Source organism: Melanotaenia boesemani, chromosome 20 (genome assembly GCF_017639745.1).
Source record: "Melanotaenia boesemani isolate fMelBoe1 chromosome 20, fMelBoe1.pri, whole genome shotgun sequence".
NCBI lineage: Eukaryota > Metazoa > Chordata > Actinopteri > Atheriniformes > Melanotaeniidae > Melanotaenia > Melanotaenia boesemani.
In genome coordinates this window covers 30,634,497-30,652,856 of record NC_055701.1, presented here as the reverse complement: position 1 = coordinate 30,652,856, position 18,360 = coordinate 30,634,497, and the positions used below count along the sequence as shown (strand labels likewise).

The 18,360-nt window shown below is 41.1% G+C and overlaps 2 long non-coding RNA genes across 3 annotated transcripts; both read left to right on the top strand.

Annotated features, from left to right (window-relative positions):
* Nucleotides 1-5,549: 5,549 nt before the first annotated feature.
* LOC121630641 lies at nucleotides 5,550-8,149 on the top strand. Its single transcript, XR_006008565.1, has 3 exons — nucleotides 5,550-5,601; nucleotides 6,790-7,002; nucleotides 7,097-8,149. It is a non-coding gene; the product is annotated as an uncharacterized LOC121630641 (long non-coding RNA).
* Nucleotides 8,150-8,975: 826 nt separating this feature from the next.
* On the top strand, nucleotides 8,976-10,112 carry LOC121630640. 2 transcript variants are annotated; one of them, XR_006008563.1, is made up of 3 exons: nucleotides 8,976-9,451; nucleotides 9,545-9,650; nucleotides 10,076-10,112. It is a non-coding gene; the product is annotated as an uncharacterized LOC121630640 (long non-coding RNA). The 2 variants fall into 2 exon arrangements; XR_006008564.1 differs by having other exon boundaries at nucleotides 10,051-10,109.
* The last annotated feature ends 8,248 nt before the right edge of the window (nucleotides 10,113-18,360 follow it).

The following is an 18,360-nucleotide window of genomic DNA, read 5'->3' as shown; positions in this document are numbered from 1 at the left end:
GATTGGAACATGAATTTTGGACTGATGTTTACTAACATACACCCACTTCCTCTGTCACATAGTCATTAGCCCTTGAGAGGTCGATGTTGCCATGCCATAAAGCTTTCTAGAACTTTCCATCTTTGACACTGTAACATTTGTCGGTAAATTTGAGGTTGATCGGAAATCCCTCTAGAGGTGTGTCCCAATGCAGGGTCTGCACACTTCAAAGTGCAGATTCTTCGGTCACATACGTCATCGCGGTGCGCGATGTGCTGTCCCAATTCACAGAATTTGAAATACCCTCCGAATCCACCCTTCAAATCCGCACTTCGTTTGGCCTCAAACAAAGACTGCTGGTGATGCATCCTTCATTGCGCACAAGACGGTGGCAAATCAGCAACAGAGCTTAGAAGTGTAGTTTTGGATTTCAATAAAGTTTTGTGTAAAAAACAAGTACATTTTTTTAAACTACACTTTAGTATAAACATTACAAAACCAAGGAAAAGCATTTTTGTTAAATAGTGTAAATTAAAATCTGTTAATATTTGTAGATTTTTAAGGGGTTAATGACGTGTGTACTGGTTGTAAAACAACAGAGCCTCAGACCGTGTTTTTTTTTTTCTCTCTCTCTTTTACTGTTGGTGTTCAGCGTCCACTGAAGCGTCCTATAAGTAATTTCTGAGGTTTAGGTGATTCAACGTCCTGTGTTGTTGCTATAGGAAATTTTTGTTGGCTGTCTCATTTCAGAAACGTTAAGCGGTCTTCGAAGTGTGTAGACTACAGAGCACACTCCATAGCCTATCCTGCGCACTTCGAAGTATGCAGACCCTGAATTGGGACAGAGCTTAGGAGAAGTTTGTTAAAGTACAAGGGCTAAAATGGTGGCCAAAATGGTGGACAAAGGGCTGGGGGATAGTAACTGCATGTGGCAATGTCTTACCCCTTTCTACTATCTTTGGGGTCAATTTGACCCCATTCAGTGTTTTTCATTAAAAAATAATAGTTGACTGTTTTTTTTTTTTTTATTTCATTCATGTTTTGTGACTTTTCCTGATTTGATGGGTACAATTGATAAATCATAAAATTATCACAATTTTACTTTTTCAATATTCTGAACACATAATGCACACATTGGTGGTTGTTAGGGGTGAGGGGATTAGGGTTAGGTGATCTGACTATCTCTGATATTCTCATTATAAGTTGATGGGTGAATTTTGAAACATGTAAAGCCCCTCACACACACACCAACTGGGGCCCCCCTTTGGAGCCAAGCCTAGAGGTGAGGCCTTTGCCCATGGGGCCTGATCCAGCTTAGCTCGAAAGTGTGACATGGCCCACGGTCACACCACCTGCAGGAGGGGCCATAGGGGTCAGGTGCAGTATGAACTGGGCGGCGGCCGAAGGCGGGGACCCTGGTGGTCTGATCCTCGGCTGCAGAAGCTAGCTCTAGGGACATGGAACCTCCCTGGCAGGGAAGAAGCCTGAGTTGGTGTGCAAGGTTGAGTGGTTCCTTCTGTGCTCATCATGGATTGTCCATTATGAACACCATGTTCAGGCATAAGAGTGAAGAGAGGGGCGGAGCTGTCAGCTGATCACCACCTGGTGGTGAGTTGGCTCAAATGGTGGGAGAGGATGCCGGTCAGGCCTTGCAGACCCAAGCGTGTTGTGAGGGTCTGCTGGGAATGTCTGGCGGAGTCCCTGTCAGAAAGAGTTCCAACTCCCATCTCCGGCAGAGCTTCAACCATGTCCCACGACACTTCTTTAAACAAGGATCCAGAGTCTTAGGAAACTCCGGAACCCTGGAGTTTCCTAAGACTCTGGATGCTGTAGGACTTGGCTGACACGTCTCAGCAGCATTACATGGACATCGGGGACAGTTACCCTGGACTGGCAAACTGGGGTGGTGGTCCCCCTCTTCAGGAAGGGGGACTAGAGGGTGTGCTTCAACTACAGTGGGATCACACTCCTCAGCCTCCCTGGTAAGGTCTATTCAGGGGTCCAGCAGAGGAGGGTCTGTCAGGTCTCAGTTACCTTCTCAGATTGAGGAGGAGCAATATGGTTTTCGTCCTGGTCATGGAACAGTGGACCAGCTCTACACCCTCTTCAGGGAACATCTCCATGACAGAGATAGAAAAGATCCTTAAAATCAGGGAGACTCGTATAGAATTACCATAGGATAAAAGTCCAGAGAGAGAAAGGATCAGACATAGAATAACACAGAATAACTAAAGGTTTATATTAAATGGTAAATATTCATGTTTTAATGAATTATAGAATTGTTTTTGTATAGAACTAGATGTTTAATCATTCAATAAATATTTTGTATTTGAGAACAAGGAAATCCAGATGTCCATTCCAGTGGGTATCTTGTAAAATGTGAACATAATAATAATAATTGCTATTTGTTTTTTACAACCACAAAACCTAATTTATCAATAAATAATAATAAAATAAAATAAAATAAATAAAAAATCCTGGGTCCTCAGGAGGACAGCAAAACTTGTTTGACTGAGGTCAAAGAGGGGAGAAACCATTTGCTCGTGTGTGGGTGGCAGTGGTGGACAACACCTACATAGAAAAAACACAATGTAAGCAAATGCAAAACAGAAAAAGAAAAAAAAAATGAATATTCCATTTCTTTTGTTCCAAAAAAATTTAATTTGTCCGCCTCAGTTACCTCCTCAAAATAAATCAAAATGCCTTTCTTCGTTTTAACCCCTCCCAACACACGAACATGGTAAGTTTCAATCGTGGCAAGTTTGGGCAAATTCGACGGTTTTGGTTTTAGAGCTGTTCCACGTATGTCCGAAGTTAACAGAGATAAACAGTCAGAAAAGCTTGCTGTAAATTGCCTATACCTATACATATTATATACTCTGTGTATTCTAATCGTTTTTGTGCAGAGTGATAGCTTTTTTTTTATAGCGAACTGTTTTTTCTGTGTGTGTGTTTTTTTTTTTTTTTTTTTGTGCAGCGGGAGCGTTGACATTTGATTTTTTCACCGACCGTTAAGCCACCATTAACTGAGACGTCTTTGCACGGTCTTTACTCCTAATTACTCTGTTCTTGAGGTAAGCACGTTTACAAAATCCTGGACTTTCCATCAGGGCTTTTTAAAGGTTCATTTGTTACAGTTACATTAGTTTGCTAAGTCGTTTCATTTTGCTAAGTAGTTAGCCAAGGAAAACGTATAGCTGTACATTTTGTGGGAAGTCTGTTCAGACATTGAGAGGCTATGTGCTTCATTGCAAACTCCACAGAAACGAGCCACGTTGTTTATTCATGTGTATTGAAACTGGGTGCAAGCATACATTCAACAGATACGGAGCGTTTAAAGGTCCCATATTATGCAAAATTCACTTTTTAATGGTTTTGGAACAGTCATACTGGTCCCCCCGCATGTGTAGGAGACCCCTAAGTGTGAAACTCTTTCAGGCGCTCTCTCTCCCCCCTGCTCCACCTCTAGGGAAGTAAGCGCTGAAATGAGCTTGTTTGAAAGCGTGTACGTTATGACGTCATAAGGGACAATAACCACTCCCCACAGAGCGATGGACCCGTCTACCGGCTCTCAAAGCCCGCCCTCTAAAAATCACCTAGCGCCCAGTGTTTTTCCCTCTTCGGCAACCCTTGTTAGCGGACATGGCTAAGCGACAGAAGCACTGTTCTGTTTGTGGCTGCATAAATGAACACGAAAACGTTTTTTTTACTTCCATCCACTGAACCCACGAGAACTGAGTGGATTAATTTTATTTTTGGAGGAAATGTACCCGGAAAACTTCCAAAGGTTTTGCATGTCTGTGGCCAGCATTTCAAAGAGGACTGTTTCCACAACATGAGGGCATGGAAAGCAGGCTTCGCCAACCGTTTGAAGCTGAAGCCAGGTTCAATACCAACTGTCTGTGACACAGCTGGAGAGGTAAGAGCTGGCAGTTATTTTATCGTTTCGGCCTTATTAGTCTGATAGCTTGAAAATATATTAACCTGTCAATCACCTCATGACGGGCGATGCGATGGGCGGAGCCAACAGCTGAGCTGCTCCACCAGGGTTCCGCCCACCATAAACGGCACATTTCTGAAGCTGCTAAAAAGAGGGAGGTGAAGAGAAGCCGCTGCACTCAAACTGAGGGTCGATTTGTCCATACCATGGCGGAAATATTTCATTTAGATATTAATGAATGGTCTCAGATTGGGAATAAAGTGTATAATATGGGACCTTTAAGGCTCATTTTTACCGCAAGCATAATAACGTTAATGTTAATGTTACAGTCAGGACTGCTACTGACAGTTCTGTTCATGTTAACGCTTTTAAATGTGTGGTGGCTTTGTGTGAACGTCAGTGTCAAGACGGGAAAGCTATGATAGCTCATTTAAAGGATCACATTGCGCAAGGACATGCAGTAAGTTGTCCAGTGACAGGCTGTGTAAATGTTTTTAAAGTAAAATCTACATTTACAGCCCATATGTCATGGAAACACAGAGACTTTGCAGACAGCTGTATCAGTGAGTCATACAGAAATTGTCCCTCCCAGTCATCAGCTGCTCCAACTGAATCCGATGATATTGGCCCTCAAATGAATGAGGCGGGTCCTGAGACAAGCATGGATGAAACGGTTATGTATATGTCACAGGAGTTCTATGGCCTTTTACTAAGAAATGTGTCTTTATTCTGTTTGAAACTGCAGGGACAGTTTCTACTGCCTGCTTCCACCATTCAGGTAATTATTGAGGAAATGCAGAACATACACGAGTTGGGTCAGACATATAGTTTGGGTAAGCTAACATCACTGCTAAAAAATGATACATCATTATCAGATGAGGAAATCAACAAATTTTGTGAGACTGTCAGACAATCAGATCTGTTCTCTGCATGTCATACAAGGCCAATGAGGACTTCATATTCAAGAACTCAAAGTTTCAAAAAACAGTTCAACTATGTAGAGCCTAAGAAAGTTTTTTTTAGGAAAAGATGAGAACAGGACAGACAGGTTTGCCTATTATGTTCCTATAAGAGAGACTTTAAAATGTTTGTTAGAGTCTGACCTGTGGCAAAAATTAGGGGAGCACTTGGGTGAGTCCCCCTCGGATGTTCTGAGTGACATTACTGATGGACAGATATTTAAATCAAATGAGTTCTTTATTCAAAATCCATCATGTCTCAAACTGTTGCTATATCAAGACCCTTTTGAAGTTGTCAACCCATTAGGCTCTGCAAGGACGAGACACAAGGTATTAGCTGTCTATGCATCGGTTACCAACTTGCCACTTCATGTACGGTCAGACACAGACCACATGTTTCTTGTGTTATTATGCAGAGAGAAAGATTTCAAAGAATTTGGACATGCAAAGGTTTTCTCTGAATTACTAACTGACTTGAAGGAATTAGAGAAGAATGGAAATAGGATCAGATGAAACAGTTGTCAAAGGTACAGTGTATTGCATTGTGGGAGATAATTTGGGCTCACATTGTATTGGAGGCTTCCATGAAAATTTTAGTCGCTCAGAATACTTTTGTAGGTATTGCTTGATAACACGATCTCAGTTTCAGGGTGCTGACCCAAATCTTTGTGGAGCGTACACCTGAGAACTACACTTCTGCTGTTGATCGCCTCCAAACTGAAGGTACTCCAGATGTGGAAGGAATAAAATTCATGTCTGTATTCAACTCTTTGGAGCACTTCAATGTCTGTCAGCCAGGGTTACCACCTTGTCTAGGACATGATATATTTGAGGGCATTTTGTCTTATGATGTTGCACTGTTTCTCAAATATTTTATAAAGAAAAGGGGATGGTTTAGTTACTCTACTTTGAATCGGCGGATTAAACAGTTCAGATACTGTGACTCTGATTCCTCCACAAAGCCACGTGAAGTCAGCCCTCAAGCAGCTAAACTGTCAGGCCAGGCTGTACAAAACTGGAATTTCCTAAGGCTGCTGCCTCTCATAATTGGCGACAAAGTAAAAGACAAAACAGATGATATCTGGCATTTGACAATGCAGCTGAAAGACATTGTGGAGATGGTATGTGCACAGATAATCTCTGTTCCTCAGGTTGCTTATCTCGACATTCTTATTCAAGAATATTTAGAGTCACGGAAAGCTGTGTTCCCTGAAAGCAACCTAAAACCAAAGCACCATTATTTGCGTCATTACCCAGCTCTCATTCTGAAATTTGGCCCTTTAATCAGGCTATGGACAATGCGCTTTGAAAGCAAGCACAGTTACTTCAAGAGATGTGCGAGAAATTTAAAAAACTTTAAAAACCTCTGCCATACGCTCTCTGAAAGACATCAGATGCTGCATGCTTATCTTTCAGCAGGATCAATGGGTCGAGCTGTCTTGCAAGTTAAAGATCATTCTCCATTTTATTCAGTATTTTACAGCAAAGCCATACAAGATGCAGTCAGACAATTTGATTTCAGTGACACAAACACAAAGGCCACAGTAGAAATGGTGTATAAAGGAACATCATATAAGAAAGGACAGTTCCTTATTACAGGTAGCATTGATTCTGTGGAGTTTGGTGAACTAGTGCTCATTTTGATAAAAAATGACACTGTTCATTTTCTGGTGTTAGTATATGTAGCAGAATTCCATCCTGAGTACCATGTGTACTCAGTTCGGAAAGACAGTGAAATTATGAAATGTCTAAAAGTCGGTGACTTAATTGATTTCTGTCCTTTGCCATCCTACATTAAAGAAGGATATCAAATGGTTCCATTAAAACACTGTGTACTGTCACACTAAAAGATGTCTGGGTCTGCTTACATTCTGGAGTTCATTGAGCTTAATATTTTTTTTTTATACTTAGAAATGGATGATGCACATAATGACAGCGTACGTAGTGCCGTTACCAGAGTGCTGCCAGAACTCCCAACTTCAATTACGGATATTTTGGTGGAAACCCTACAATCATTGGGGGTGGAGACAAATGAAGATTTTACCTTTGTACAAGAAAGTGATCTGCTGTCAGTACTCAGACCAGTTCAAGCAAGGAAATTGGTTGCTGCCTGGAAAAAAACCAGTATGTTAATTTTGATAAAATTCACTTTCTATTATAGCCAAGTAAAAAACATTATACATTACATTTGATTAATTATTTCATTTTTGTATTACAGCACAGAACACTGAAATCTGCAGTCAGCCAGCATTATCCTCTCCATCTACCTCATCAGGCTCCTCATTACAAGCCTCACCTTCTGACAGCCACCAGATTACTGGTCCAGACTGGATTGACTACTTTGACATTCCATGGAAAGTTCTTCCAGAAGAACTGATCCAGTGTTTGGAGAGGGAGAAAAGGCCAAAGCCACGGCTGCGTAGAGAAATGATTCGGATTGTTGTTTCAGAGATGATGAAGGTATGTCCATCCCCAAGCAAGAAGGCCTGTGTAGAAGTTGCCAAAAAATGGTTGCAAAGTATCAAAGGTCTTTGCAAGATGCCATTGAAGGCGTTGTTGTGGGACCAGGCTATCATTCCCTTGTGAAACAGTTACAAACCAGAGTTGACAATGTAAAGCGGTCCTCAACACCTGTGATGACAAAACGCAAAAAAGTGTCAGATGAATATGACACGGACGAGATTCCAGCAGAACAAAGGGCAGCAGTACAAGATACTTAGGGCTGCGTGAAATGGGACATGAAGTTCCTTCCAGTTATTGAGACACCAGAAACCCAGCAAAAGAAGAAAGATGAAATGAAGGGGCTTAGTGAACAGTTGAACTTCAGTATTCACGAGGTGAAAAGTCTTATGAAGAGCACCTACTACTCACAACGGAAAGAAATAAATAAAGGGACAGAACTGCAAACCCTCTTGGAGGAGTGGCCTTTTTTGTTTCAGGAAATTGGCATGGCAGTCCACTTTGAGGAGCTAACTGGAATACCACTGAAGGAAACTTTCCTCTGTAACGTAGAAAAAAAGGGAGAGCGGCTTCTGAACTTTATGAGAACTGTTTGTGCAGAAAAAAGCAGAAACATTTTGCAACTTGTCACAAACCTGCACATTCTGAAAGGACAAAATGATGACCGCTCAGAAGATCTAAAAGACAAGATACTCCTTCTTCTCTGCTATTTTGATGAAAAAGAAGAGAACCTCTTTCATTACGTGGAAGAAACCTTTCTGGCAAAAGAAGTACATGTGGAAAGCCTGCCAGTCACACCATGCATCGTTGTATGTGGTAAGTTGATATTGAGTTTTACTAAAAGAAACTAAGCCAAATATGATGTGTTATTCATTGTCCTGTTTTTAAGTCCACTTTTGGATGGACTGTAATTAATTATTTTCTACTACTTCTTTGCAGGAGACTCCTGCTTTGCTGCTAAGCAATTCATGCTCTGCGTTGACCAAAAGATTATCCTGTGGAACTGAGCTCAACACTTGAATTCCTTCAGAGGTAGGAGGAAAAAACCCACGTGTACTCACGCACACACACAGACATCTTTAGAACACACCCCTGTATTTAGATTAGTGATTGGTTATAATTTTTTGTGTTCATAAAGGTGTTTCTTCAACATCAATCCCGAGAAGGGAAAAAAAGTGGAAAAAAGGAAAAACAAGAAGCAACTAGCTGTAAACCCACGAGTCCTCACCCTCATCTCGGATCTTGCTGATCACGAGTGGAGAGATCATTAAAGATTTAATCTTTAATGCAGAAATATACTTTTCATTATGTTCCATGATGTTGTTTTTACAATTTTGGATGTTCATATTAAACAGGACTGTACGTTTTAAAGGCCAAGTTTTCAGAGTTCTTTTGAATGGGCTGATGTCAGCACATTTTTATGTATATTCACCCACTCCAAACACAGTGCTGCCCTTACCTGCCTTGGTCAACCTTGACTCTGCTATTGTCTCTGAGAAAGTGATTTGTGGTTTTTAGAAGCAAGTTCACTGTTTGTTTTTTGTTTGTTTTTTCAGTACTTGAGAAATAAGGTCAAAGTAAAAAAAAATTGGCATTAATACTACTGTTATTTTCATGTTTTGGAGGCTGTTGTTTCTATCAGGCCTGGAAATTGAGACAATTTAAGGGGACGACCGACAGATTACAAAAACTGATTTACTGTAACTTTAAGTTACATGCTGAGTTTTCCAATTTTGTCTCTTTCTTATTACCAAGAGAAACCTCTTTAGTGGATTTAATAATTGATTCGTTTGAATTACTGTTATACTGTGCATTAAGTTAATCAAACTGTATTTGAAGAACATTTGAGCTTTTGTTTAAGTGTCTATGTGAAGTAGGTTGAATGCTGCTGACATTACTATGATCGAGAATATCTGTTAAGGTAAGATCTGAACAGATAACTAATACATCTTTTGAAAGTAGCATTGAATGTTGTAATTATCTGTACACACTGTTCTTATTTAAATTATTTTCTAGTCTTCTGCTCCTGCCACTTTTCAAGCATTGCATTCAGATTCCCAAGTGATTGCTGTCTTGAAGGGGTTTGACTGGCCTTTGTAACAGCCAGAAAAAGGTAATATTCTAATACATTTAAATGCCAAAAGAAAGTGACTATTGTTGTTGTTAATAATATAATTGTTATTATTGTTGTTGTTTTACTTTTAAGTGATTTTCCTCTAATTTTGGGGAGGGATTTCTGCTTTAGTCAACGGAGACAGCAAGGAGAAAGCGGAAATGCACACAGCAAAGAACCTGCAAGGACCCAGCTCCAGGTATGTGTCATGTGCTCCACCAGGTTATATAGTGGGTTGGCCAAGGATTTAATTTTATTTATTTATTTTTTTAACTTTTCTGCTTTATTGGATTGCATTGTAAAGGGAGATTACTTGGGTAACCGTGCATTAAAACATCTAGTACATGGTCTACCATTTGTGCCATTTTGGAAGTTTTTTGACCGAATTTTACCCTTTGATTGTAATCAAAGGACAGGTAGATGAGAACTAAAAAAACACTTTGAAACTGCAAGTGCTGTATATTATTATGATATATGTTATTATTATTATTATTTTTATTGTTAGTGGTAGTAATAGTTGTAGTAGTAGTAGTAGTTGTTGTCATATTTTTTTCATGTTTTTCTTAATTTTTTTTTTTTTTTCACCATTTCATTGGCAGCAGAAAGGTTCTTGTTTTAAGGCAGAAAGGATAACAACACCTGTTCACAGTTCCAGTTGCCTTAACATCATACAGTGTCATTGAGGCTCCTGCCTGTCTTCAGTCAAGTCTGGGCCCAGTGACTTGGACACCACTCTTTTAAAGTCTAATAAGAGGTAAGTTGTGACTGTCTGATTTCTTGAGTATTGCTGTATTTAGGCTGCAAATTGCACAAGGCAAGTTTATTTTACAGCACATTTCATGTACACAACAATTCAAAGTGTTTTACATAAAACATCCCTTTAAGAACAGAGCGGCCGCAGGAAGTTCACTGTTAGCTTTAGGTGGAAAAAATGCTGTTACTACCAATGTTGACCTGTTGTCAGCTTGTCATAACAATATGGGATAAAAACATGGGTGATATGATCTATCGATCTCAAGATCAACAGTTTTGTAGTACAGAAATTACAAAGAACAAATGAACAAAGCCAGTTCAAAATCAAATCCACATGAGCCAAATTCAAAGTGTCATTTTATTAACTTCAAGCCTGATAGCGTTAACATGGATATATCTTACCTTTAGTCTGAAAATATGTCAGTATCTTCAAAAACTCAATATATTGACTAGCCATTCACAGTCTCTGCATAAACATGTTGAATATCAAATTGGTCATCAGGTAACCTGAACTGTATATTTAGAAATGTTTGAAATGCAAAAAGTCATCGGGCCTGAACTTGTGGAGTCTACTGCAGGGCAACAAAACAAGCTGACTCCACTTCCATCACACAGCAGGGATAGATATGGATAGGAGATGGCAAATGTTGAACTTTAAGTACACTGAATAATTAAAAATACATCAGCAAGGTTTGCACATACAGTTTATAGTTAAAAATGTTAATTCTTGCTCTTAAAACAATAATCTGCATCTTCAGTGATTATCTATATTAGAATTAAGATTTCAGCTTACTTAAAAAGGGCTCCAGCAGGTCTCGTGTTCATCATTGCTTGTTTGGTTGGTTTGGGGCTTCACAAGATCTCTCATCAGCAGATCTTCTTCCCTTTGCCATGACCATCATGACCTTACATAACTGTGGGTTGAACTACGGTGGCCCATTTGAAAGCCTGCTTTTAGCAAAGGGGTTTGCAGACAGAATGTCAGTCATTCATACTGCTGAAGGCTCACTCACATTCACTGGTAGACACAGCAATAGTGTTGACAGCTTGAAGTATAGGCTTCAGGTCTGCTGGTGTCCTGGATCTCCTTTACACCTTGTACAGTGTGTGCAGAATTATTAGGGCAAATGAGTATTTTGACCACATCATCCTCTTTATGCATGTTGTTCTACTCCAACCGGTACAGGCTTGAAAGCCTACTACCAATTAAGCATATCAGGTGATGTGCATCTCTGTAATGAGAAGGGGTGTGGTCTAATGACATCAACACCCTATATCAGGTGTGCATAATTATTAGGCAACTTCCATTCCTTTGGCAAAATGGGTCAGAAGAGAGATTTGACGGACTCTGAAATGTCAAAAATAGTGAGATGTCTTGCAGAGAGATGCAGCACTCTTAAAATTGCCAAGCTTTTGAGGCGTGATCATCAAACAATCAAGCGTTTCATTCAAAACAGTCAACAGGGTCGCAAGAAGCGTGTTGAAAAAACAAGGCGCAAAATAACTGCCCATGAACTGAGGAAAATCAAGCATGAAGCTGCCAAGATGCCATTGGCCACCAGTTTTGCCATATTTCAGAGCTGCAACATCACTGGAGTGCCAAGAAGCACAAGGTGTGCAATACTCTGGGACATGGCCAAGGCAAGGAAGGCTGAAAAACGACCACCACTGAACAAGACACACAAGATAAAACGTCAAGACTGGGCCAAGAAATATCATAAGACTGATTTTTCTAAGGTTTTATGGACTGATGAAATGAGAGTGAGTCTTGATGGGCCAGATGGATGGGCCCGTGGCTGGATCAGTACAGGGCAGAGAGCTCCACTCCGACTCAGACGCCAGCAAGGTGGAGGTGGGATACTGGTATGGGCTGGTATCATCAAAGATGAGCTTGTGGGACCTTTTCGGGTTGAGGATGGAGTCAAGCTCAACTCCCAGTCCTACTGCCAGTTTCTGGAAGACACCTTCTTCAAGCAGTGGTACAGGAAGAAGTCAGCATCGTTCAAGAAAAACATGGTTTTCATGCAGGACAATGCTCCATCACACGCATCCTAGTACTCCACTGCGTGGCTGGCCAGAAAAGGTCTAAAAGAAGAAAAATAATGACATGGCCTCCTTGTTCACCTGATCTTAACCCCATAGAGAACCTGTGGTCCCTCATCAAATGTGAGATCTACAGGGAGGGAAAACAGTACACCTCTCTGAACAGGGTCTGGGAGGCTGTGGTTGCTGCTGCACGCAATGTTGATCGTGAACAGATCAAGACACTGACAGAATCTATGGATGGCAGGCTTTTGAGTGTCCTCACAAAGAAAGGTGGTTATATTGGTCACTGATTTGTTTTTGTTTTGTTTTTGAATGCCAGAAATGTATATTTGTAAATTTTGAGTTGTTATATTGGTTTCCCTGGTGAAAATAAATAAGTGAAATGGGTATATATTTGGTTTTTGTTAAGTTGCCTAATAATTATGCACAGTAATAGTCACCTGCACACACAGATATCCTCCTAAGATACTAAAACTAAAAAAGCCCCACTCCAACTTCCAAACATATTCAGATTTGATATTTATGAGTCTTTTGTGTTCATTGCGAACATAGTTGTTGTTCTATAATAAATTTAATCCTCAAAAATACAACTTGCCTAATAATTCTGCACACCCTGTATTCCCAAAATTCTTGAATCCTTCCTCTTGGATACTTCTACTTTCAGCCTGTTACACAAGCGGAGCACCTCTGCATCACCATTATGCATGTCCCACTTTCTTTTGTTGATTCATTTGGCTGAAGAACCATCATTCATCAGTTGAATTTCACCTCTGAGCAAAGAGCTTTTTGTGCTGACGTGTGGAGGTTGATGGAGTCATCCTACATTTTATATTTTCTGCCATGCTGCAAAATAATTGCCCTGCAAATAATAATAATGGTCAAATAATATATTGTATCATGTAGTGTTTATATACGCATTCAGTTTTAATGGGCTATTGATTTGTTCAGCCATTACAAAAACAAATTAGATTGCCAGTGAAGATCTGCCTTCTTCCTCAGAGCCAGTTTTCAGTGCCACAGGACCTCAGAAAACTTAGTTTTCTTTGCCAGCCAAACATGGTGATGATGCCTACAGCTTGCTTCTTGCACAAGAAACTGAAAGAGAAAACGGCAGTGAAAAAAACACTTTGTCCATTTATGCTTTTCACCCTTATATGTTTTAACTATTCCGGAGTGATGGTTTTATGCATAGCTCACTGGAGCTAAGTAAAGCAAAAATAAACAGACGCTACCTTTATTGCTGTGTAGTCATCATGCTTAAACGCTGAATCAACATAACCCTTGCTTTTTTTTCTGCTTTCTGGCTGCAAAGAAGATCGTGTCCAGACCACAGTGAAGACCTTATGGACAACATGGGACTACTCAATCAGAGGATGACTGATGAACACTTGAAGTTCCAGTTTGAACATGCCCTCTTAGGTCATGTCTGGGCTTGGTGACTCATTGCTCTTGATCAGCCCAGGTGAAGACTCATTTTTGTTTATTCATGGACTATCCTTCATATGGACATATGCTGCTTGTGAGTACACTGGAAAAGTTTGGTTCAGTCTGTTTTTATCAGAGAATGTGTAAATGCAATAAACTGTTTTTTCAGGTTAATTTATAACCTGTACAGTGAGCTTTATTTATTCATTGTTTACCATCACTATAGGATTTTATGCTGTGTTACTAAGAGACATCTACTTTTACAGTAAGTAGCTGGCAATAGATTTATAACTATTACAACATAATACCATAAACAACACTGTACTGAAAATTTAACAGTTGCTAATGTTGTTTTCATTGCCACTGTAATTTTTACTGTGAAAAACTGGCAACCACAGCTGCCAGATTTTCACTGTAAATTAAACTACCAAATATAAATAACAGTGATGTACTGCAAAATTTACAGTTGTCAAAATAGCATACCATAACATCCTCTGCGTTGACAACGTAATTTTTACGGTGGAAAACTGGCAACCACAGCTGCCAGTTTTTTACTGTAAATTATACAGATTTTTAACAATTTTTTCAACAGTTTAACTGTTAATATTATAGAAAACTACCATAAAAATAACAGTTGTGTACTGCAAAATTTACAGTTGCCAAAATGGCATACCATAATATCCTTTACGTTGTCACTGTAATTTATACGGTGAAAAACTGGCAACCACAGCTGCCAGTTTTTCACCGTAAATTATACGATTTTTTTTTAAACAGTGTGCACATAATTTTATATTCACATTTTCAGAATGAATCCATATTTAATGTAATTGTAATAATATTATTAATATTATTAACGTTTATTCTCCATTCGAGTCAGCGGTATCTAATCAGTAGTAGATAATACAGCTTTTCTGTATCGTGGGTATATGGTAAGAAAATGTGTGACACGTGTTTCCTTTTCCAGATGCCTACTCAAAGGAAATGTTGGCAGTGGCAGAAGATGATTGAGTGGCTTCTAAAACATGCCAACACTGTGGCAGCAAACAGCAAACACAAAAAGAAGAATTTTCCAAGGAATGGAAAGAGCGTCAAAAGAAGAACAGCAGCATCAATAAAGTCCACAATTCAACAAGTTTGCTGGTACGTTTTTCTCTACCCAATGGTTCTCATAAAATACTATCTAATAATCCCTGCAGACGTACAGATTAACTGTTTATGATGATAAATAAATAGATCTTTTTAACTTCATTGCTGCTGAAGTGATGCTGCATTTATCCTAGAAAACAAACAAACAAAAACTTTATGCTCTAAATTTAATATATTGAATTGTATATTGATCTGAATCACTTGAACAGTGCAGAAAAACATGCTTTTTTACAGTTGGTCTGCTCCTCCTTTGGCTTTTTTATTAGTATTTTCAAGATTGTTTAAAACATCTAAAAACAAAAAGAATTAAAACCAAATGACAACAAAGGGAACAGTAACAGCAAAGATGGACAGGGTGTAGGTGGTAAAGTCTACTCTCATATAGTCCCATCTTTTCCACAGTGTTTTGTTTCCATGTCAGCAGACTGCCTCAACCACTGGTTGAAGGTTAAACAGATGGAATAAATGAAGTATATAAATTTAATGATACTGTGGTATTCACAATAACTAGAAACAAATCTGCTTGACCACTAACAGAATTATATTTTTGCATTATTCCCACAACAGTTCAGGCCTTTGCTAAATAAGTGGTAGTACAAAGGTTACTATTAGGCAAAGGTGACAAGCACATTGCAGTTCATAAACTCTTTAAAATACTAGACTTTCACAACTAAACTTTAACTTCTATTTTTTTGTGTTAACTTCTTTTTCAGCTTCATAAGTGGCAGCTTTTGGAGAGGCATCCCATCCTCTTCCTGGCCAGGAGAAGGAAGGAGGATTTATGGTGCATGTGTCCATGGTTAATTAACACGAGGACATGAAGGATGCTCTCGATACCATGAAAAAAATTTATGAAAGTCTTCTTAACGGTAATGAGAGAAACATGTACGTCATATTTTACCTTAATGAATCTAGGATGAACTCAGAATTAACAAGTATAACATAGTTTAGGATGAAAATCAGAATCAGAAAGCCTTTATTGTCATTGTAAACCAGAGCATACAACGAGATTAGGGAGTGCTACTCCTTATGGTGTTTGCATCAGAATAAAAAGAATATTAAAAATATTAAGAATAAAGGCAAAAGGAGGAAATATATAGAATAAAATACTTAAGTAGAATAAAAATATGGTAAGTACTAAAAACAGATATATACATATATTTACAATTTGAATGTATTGCACTTAGAAGATGCTTACATGGACACCTGAGAGGTTTTAATATATTGATGATGTTTAGTCTTAATTCATTACATTGTAGTAAAATGTCTGTTTTGTTGAATTTTTGTACAACAAACATGTTTGTGCTCTAATGAGCTGGAACGCATTGATTTCTGGTATCTGTCCAGAGACAGACCCAAAGCATGACTGGATTTTAGTGTGTAGAGCTGATTTAAAGTAAACAATGTTGCTTTTGTTCTGTTTATATTATATACGCTTGTACGCTCATATGTAGGTAAGAGGTGTTATGTGTGAGGATTTCTGTATCTAGAAACACCTTGGTGTTTAGCTGTGTTGTGGACAGTGTGTGTAGATTCCAGCCAGTTACACTGTGTAGAGCGAGTGTTGGTTTTACTAGAATTACACAGGATTCACACACCACTTGCACATTATTTGGACACTAACTCTCTCATGAGGAGTAGGGGAGTCCTCCTCCCCTACTCCTCTCTTTACTGTTTACTGTTTGTCAACTGAATTTCTTCTTCCTGAAAGTAGCAACAGCAGTCGAGACTACATCTGAGATGGAGGAGAGGCCAGGACCGGGTACTCTTAGCCAGGACCGAGTCCTGAGGATCCGCAGCTCAATGAGGAGAGAACTGACCCAGCCCAGTCCTCCTCCCCTACTCCTCTCTTGTCCTCCTGTCCCCAGTCCTCCTCCCCTACTCCTCTCTTGTCTCCCTGTCCCCAGTCCTCCTTCCCTACTCCTCTCTTGTCTCCCTGTCCCCAGTCCTCCTCCCCTACTCCTCTCTTGTCTTCCTGTCCCCAGTCCTCCTCCCCTACTCCTCTTTTGTCCTCCTGTCCCCAGTCCTCCTCCCCTACTCCTCTCTTGTCTCCCTGTCCCCAGTCCTCCTCCCCTACTCCTCTCTTGTCTTCCTGTCCCCAGTCCTCCTCCCCTACTCCTTTCTTGCCTCCCTGTCCCCAGTCCTCCTCCCCTACTCCTCTCTTGTCTTCCTGTCCCCAGTCCTCCTCCCCTACTCCTCTCTTGTCTTCCTGTCCCCAGTCCTCCTCCCCTACTCCTCTCTTGTCTTCATGTCCCCAGTCCTCCTCCCCTACTCCTTTCTTGTCTCCCTGTCCCCAGTCCTCCTCCCCTACTCCTTTCTTGTCTCCCTGTCCCCAGTCCTCCTCCCCTACTCCTCTCTTGTCTTCCTGTCCCCAGTCCTCCTCCCCTACTCCTCTCTTGTCTTCCTGTCCCCAGTCCTCCTCCCCTACTCCTCTCTTGTCTTCCTGTTCCCAGTCCTCCTCCCCTACTCCTCTCTTGTCTCCCTGTCCCCAGTCCTCCCTTACTCCTCTCTTGTCTTCATGTCCCCAGTCCTCCTCCCCAACTCCTCTCTTGTCCTCCTGTCCCCAGTCCTCCTCCCCTACTCCTCTCTTGTCTTCCTGTCCCCAGTCCTCCTCCCCTACTCCTCTCTTGTCTTCCTGTCCCCAGTCCTCCTCCCCAACTTCTCTCTTGTCTTCCTGTCCCCAGTCCTCCTCCCCTACTCCTCTCTTGTCTTCCTGTCCCCAGTCCTCCTCCCCTACTCCTCTCTTGTCTTCCTGTCCCCAGTCCTCCTCCCCTACTCCTTTCTTGTCTTCATGTCCCCAGTCCTCCTCCCCTACTCCTTTCTTGTCTCCCTGTCCCCAGTCCTCCTCCCCTACTCCTTTCTTGTCTCCCTGTCCCCAGTCCTCCTCCCCTACTCCTCTCTTGTCTTCCTGTCCCCAGTCCTCCTCCCCTACTCCTCTCTTGTCTTCCTGTCCCCAGTCCTCCTCCCCTACTCCTCTCTTGTCTTCCTGTTCCCAGTCCTCCTCCCCTACTCCTCTCTTGTCTCCCTGTCCCCAGTCCTCCCTTACTCCTCTCTTGTCTTCATGTCCCCAGTCCTCCTCCCCTACTCCTCTCTTGTCTCCCTGTCCCCAGTCCTCCCTTACTCCTCTCTTGTCTTCATGTCCCCAGTCCTCCTCCCCAACTCCTCTCTTGTCCTCCTGTCCCCAGTCCTCCTCCCCTACTCCTCTCTTGTCTTCATGTCCCCAGTCCTCCTCCCCTACTCCTTTCTTGTCTCCCTGTCCCTAGTCCTCCTCCCCTACTCCTCTCTTGTCTTCATATCCCCAGTCCTCCTCCCCTACTCCTTTCTTGTCTCCCTGTCCCCAGTCCTCCTCCCCTACTCCTTTCTTGTCTCCCTGTCCCCAGTCCTCCTCCCCTACTCCTCTCTTGTCTTCCTGTCCCCAGTCCTCCTCCCCTACTCCTCTCTTGTCTTCCTGTCCCCAGTCCTCCTCCCCTACTCCTCTCTTGTCTTCCTGTTCCCAGTCCTCCTCCCCTACTCCTCTCTTGTCTCCCTGTCCCCAGTCC